This window comes from Dipodomys merriami, unplaced genomic scaffold (genome assembly GCF_024711535.1).
Source record: "Dipodomys merriami isolate MVZ:Mamm:240054 unplaced genomic scaffold, mDipMer1.0.p SCAF_138, whole genome shotgun sequence".
Lineage (NCBI taxonomy): Eukaryota > Metazoa > Chordata > Mammalia > Rodentia > Heteromyidae > Dipodomys > Dipodomys merriami.
The window spans coordinates 2,753,951-2,759,237 of NW_027202693.1; the positions used below are offsets into that span (position 1 = coordinate 2,753,951).

Below are 5,287 nucleotides of genomic sequence, written 5' to 3' on the forward strand. Positions count from 1 at the left end.
GGGCCCGGGGTGCTGGGGGGGCCGGGGTGCTGGGGCGCCCGGGGTGTTGGGGCGCCCGGGGTGTTGGGGTGCCCGGGGTGTTGGGGTGCCCGGGGTGTTGGGGTGCCCGGGGTGTTGGGGGGCCGGGGTGTTGGGGGGCCCGGGGTGCTGGGGGGCCCGGGGTGTTGGGGGGCCCGGGGTGTTGGGGGGCCCGGGGTGCTGGGGGGCCCGGGGTGCTGGGGGGCCCGGGGTGTTGGGGTGCCCGGGGTGTTGGGGGGCCGGGGTGCTGGGGCGCCCGGGGTGCTGGGGCGCCCGGGGTGTTGGGGCGCCCGGGGTGTTGGGGTGCCCGGGGTGCTGGGGTGCCCGGGGTGCTGGGGGGCCCGGGGTGCTGGGGGGGCCCGGGGTGCTGGGGGGCCCGGGGTGCTGGGGGGGCCCGGGGTGCTGGGGGGGGGCCCGGGGTGCTGGGGGGCCCGGGGTGCTGGGGTGCCCGGGGTGCTGGGGGGCCGGGGTGGAGGCGGCGGCGTTAGAACTCAGCCTGGGCAGGGAGGCCCTGGCCGCGGCGCCCACTTCCTGCGGGCGGGGCCGCCTCGCTCTGGAATGCAGGGCCCGCCTGGAGTTCCGTTAAAAATAGCAAGCCGGACAGACAGACAGACAGACAGCAGCGGAGGGCGGGGCTCCCGCACCTCTGCAGGTGTCTGGGGCGGGAGGAAGTTGGATTTAATGTTCAGAAGCAGCACAGGGGTCTTTGGGCCCGGGGAGGCCTGGCGGTTCCGGGGCTTGGGCCGCGTGTCCGGCAGCGCGGGGTGGGCAGAGGGCGGGCCCAGGGCAGGAAAACAGCGGCTCCCATTCGCAGCCACGGATCCTCGCCCGTCACCTTTGAAAAGTAGGCTTCCCCTAAAAATTCACCCCACCTTGCGAGACAGGGCAGCCACCCCACAGGCACGGACGGGGTTCGAACCCGTGATCTTCGGTTTACGAGACCGACGCCTTACCACTTGGCCACCGCGCCTGCGTTGGAGCGGCGGCCCGGAGATCCTCTATGCTGGCGCCGCTCCCGAGCGAGCGCCGGGCCCGCGGGCACGCGCGCAGGGCCGGCCCCGCCCAGGGCTGCCAGGGGGCGGGGCTCCGCGGCCGCGCACGCGCGCGGGGGCCGGGCTGTCAGAGCGCGGCCCGGGGCTGGGGTCCCCCGCATCTACGGGGAATTCGGGGGCCCGGCCTGCCGTCGCCGGCGGAGGGGAGGCGTGGGCCCGGTGTTTGTGGTTCGAATCCCAGCGTGGCGAGCGATCGTGCGATTGGGGGGGGCAGCTGGTGTCGGAGCCTCAGTTTCCCCCTTGCAGCGGCGGAATGGCGGCAGTTATGATCATTCGCCGTCCAGCTTGGGATGGGGCTTAGCGAGGGCTGTGGTGGCAGCGGGCCGGAAGGAGGGGGGAGGGGGTCCGCCCCCGTCCCCGGTTGCCCCCGCCCAGGCCCCCCCCCCCCCCGCAGCGGGCGCCTTCGGCTCACGCCCGGTCACCCCGGCTCCTCGGGTTCGAGGCCAGCCCGGCGGGAAAGTCCGTGAGCCTCTGGCCTTCCGGGCAGCGCCGAGGCCCCACGGCAGCACCCGCGCCTCCCGGGCGCCCGGCTGTGCGCTCCGTCCGGGATGGGTAGGTGAGGGTGCCCGGATGTGGGCGGAGCCCTGGTGCCTGCCCCGCCCCCCGCGGGAGGCCCCGCCCCCGGGCGCCGCCCCTGGCCGGGCGGGGCCGCCGGGCTGCAGGTTTAACTGAGGCTGAAGGAAGGAGGCGGAAAGCCCGGGTGGCCAGCGAGGAAGGGCTCGGTTCACCCGAGAAGACACGCACTCCACCTGACATCGGTTACACAAGAATAAGACTCACCATGTGAGCCAGCACCGTGGCTCACGCCTGTCATCCCAGCTACTCAGGAGGCTGAGATCTGAGGATCGCGGTTCAAAGCCAGCCCGGGCAGGAAAGACCGTGAGACTCCTATCTCCAATAAACCACCAGAAAACTGGAAGTGGCGCTGTGGCTCAAGTGGTAGAGCGTTGGCCTTGAGCTGAAGAGCTGAGGGGCAGCGCCCAGGCCCAGAGTTCAAGCCCCACGACCGACAAAATAAATAATTAAAAAATTATCGTTAAGGAGTAGAGAAGGGTTTCCACTCCAGCATCTCTGCTTTCTAAAGTATCTGTGTATTCTGAATTTTGAACAATAAATACTTCTGATGGCCAAGCTGCCCATCAGGCCTCCTGGGCTGTGGGACAGAGATTTATATTTGAGATGATCTGTCTGTCTGTCTGTCTGTCTGTCTACCTGCCTACCTATTTATCTACCAATAGTCCTGGGGCTTGAACTCAGGGCCTGGCAGTGTCCCTGGGCTTCTTTGCTCAAGGCTAGCGCTCTACCACTTGAGCCACAGTGCCACTTTGGCTTTTTCTGTTCATGTGGTACTGAGGAATCAAACCTAGGGCCTCTTATATGCAAGGCAAGCGCTCTACCACTGAGCCACCTTCCCAGCCCCAATATTTTTTTAAGGCAAATTTTCTTCTTGTAGCCCAGGCTGCCCTTGAACTTACCATCCTCCCTCAGCCTTTGTGTAAACTGCTATGAGCATTTTACCCATATGACAGAGAGCTGGTGTATGAAAGAATCCTTTATTTTTTAAGTTAATTAATGTTATATAACATTTCAAGAGTACTTTCTCACGGCTCTAGGGAAGTTTTCATCGGTAGGTAGAGCCCTTTTTCTAGACCTGCCATTTTGAAATCACTGTTACGTAAGTGGCGATCAACAAGCCAGGCATGGTAGCTCATGTGTGTAATCCCACTTACCTGGGAGGAAGCGATCAGAAGGATCTCAGTTCAAGGCTAGCCAAGGCAAAAAGTTAGCTTGAAAATACCCTCCCCCCCACCCCCCAGCAATGAAACAAGTCTGGGCTTGGTGGTGCATGCCTGTGATCCCAATTACTCAGGAAGTATAAATAGGAGGATTGTGGCCCAGGCACAAATGCAAGGCCCGATCCCTCAAATAACTGGGTCAGACAGGGCTGGTTGACATGGCAGCGTGCTTGCCTACTGGGTGCCAGGCCCCTGCGTTCACACCCTGGTCCTTCAGGCCTGTGTGCGGAGCTGCGTGCACAGGGTTAAGGATGGAGTACCTGTGCTGAAGTCTGCAGTGACTGTGGAGGTGTCTTCTGCCACCCGCCTCCAGCTGCTCCTCCCGCTTGGTGAGTGATCACGTGGTCCCGCCCCTTGTCACCCTTCAAGGCACAGGGTGGGAGTTAGAGCAGCGCTGGGTCTGAGCCCTTCCCAAGGCCTTTATTTGTCCTTGTTATTTTTCTAGTAGAATCTTTTTTTTTTTTTGCCCAGATCTGTCTGGCCTTAGACCAAGACCTACAGCTCCCACAGTAGCTAGGGTGACAGGTATAAGCGACCACACCTGGCTTACTGATTGAGATGCTCTTTGCCTGGTACCATGATTCCCCTGATCTCTGCCTCTCAAGTAGCGAGGATTACAGACTTGAGTCACTCTGCCTGGACTACACTGCCCCATGCCATGGTAGCGTTGCCCTGTCAGTTGCTTTGCAGTAGATTTTTTTTTTTTTTTTTTTGGTCTGTTTTGGGGCCTGGGTGCTGTCCCTCAGCTCTTCAGCTCATGGCTAGCATTCTACCACTTGAGCCACAGCGCCACTTCCGGCTTTTTTCTTTTTGCTTATGTGGTGCTGAGGAATCGAACCCAGGGCCTCAGGCATGCAAGGCAAGCGCTCTACCACTGAGCCACCTTCCCAGCCCCTGCAATAGGTTTTGAGGTTGGAAAATGCAGGTCCTCCAGCTTTGTTCTTTTAGTGGCTATTCTGGATCTTTCCATTTCATGTGTTTAGGATTCACTTGTCCACTTAAAGAAGCCAGTTGGGATTTTGGTAAGGAGTGTAAGTTGTAGAAGAGTTTGTTGGGGAGGGAGTAACTGCTGTCTTAAAAATAGTACAGTCAGGCACCAGTGGCTCATCTGAGGATCACAGTTCAAAGCCAGCCTGGGCAGGAAAGGCCAGGAGACTCTTATCTCCAATAAAACACCAAAAAATTGGAAGTGGTGCTGTGGCTTAAGTGGTAGAGCGCTTGCCTTGAGCTGAAGAACCGAGGGACAGCGCCCAGACCCAGAGTTCAAGCCCCACAACTGAAAAAAAAAATAGTACATCTTGGACTGGGAATGTGGCTTAGTGGTAGAGTGTTTGCCTAGTGTACATGAAGCCCTGGGTTGGATACCTTAGTACTACATAAGCAGAAAAAGCCAGAAGTGGTACTGTGGCTCAAGTGGTAAAATGCTAGCCTTCAGCTAAAGAAGCTCAAGGACAGTGCCCAGTCACTCTGGAGCTTCTGTATGCGACTGTGTGTGCTCCAGAGGGCCTTGGGTCAAAGGCAGTGTTTCATCACAGGTGATTTGGGCTCAGTCAGGCTCCTAGAAGGTGTCTCAACCTCTGGTTAGCTTTGGGTCTGGCTCAGGTGACCATAAAGGTGCCCACTGCGTGGCTTTTACCACCATGCGCAGCCATGTGTACAGCAGGGGCCTTGAAGAGGCCTAATGGAGACCTTCCAACTTCATCATGGGTGAGCATCAGCTATCACCGACTGTACCGCAGAGCATGTGAACGAAGGCTGAGTCTACAGGTTACTACCCTCCAGTTCATGGTGGCACTTGATCCTGCATGTAGAGATTGGGAGGTGGGCCTTGGGGAGAGGGTCGGGCTGGGTGTGTGTGTGAGTGTGCTGCTGGGATCAGAGCCCCGGGAAGGGGCTCGAGGGAGGCCGGGCATTAGCCCGTGTCCAGGTGAGGACACAGGAACACAGCGCCATCCTGGAAGCAGAGGCTGGGCCTCACTGGACACGGACTTTGGGTCCTTCAGCTGCCAGAACGGTGAGAAGTATGTTCTGTTCATAAGTGGCCCTGGCTCAGGGACATTCATGGGGCAGCCTGCACAGACTGAGACCCTTGGTCTGGGTTCTAGGATTTCAGCTGTCTGGGCGGAATCTGTGCTTTGCTGGTGCTGGAGGCTTCCAGTCCTTGGTGGTCTGGCACGCAGATGGGGCTGCCAGGGTCTCCCCAGTCGTCCGAGGTGCCCACAGACTAAACTCACCATGTTCTTCCTGAGGAACGCACTGAATTTGAAGGGTGTTTTGCTCATTATGTGAATGGTACAATTGGAGGGCCTGCTCGGAGTGTACTGGTGGTGCATTCATGGCGCGTGTGTTCACGTGTGTGTGGCACTGGGGTTGGTGGGGGCCTTGGACCCAGTCTTTTCTCTGCATTGCAAAAAATCACAG

The 5,287-nt window shown here is 59.7% G+C and overlaps 1 non-coding gene across 1 annotated transcript; it reads right to left on the reverse strand.

Moving 5' to 3' along the window:
• Positions 1–916: 916 nt before the first annotated feature.
• On the reverse strand, positions 917–988 carry Trnat-cgu (transfer RNA threonine (anticodon CGU)). The gene has a single exon. It is a non-coding gene; the product is annotated as a tRNA-Thr (tRNA).
• Positions 989–5,287: the final 4,299 nt, after the last annotated feature.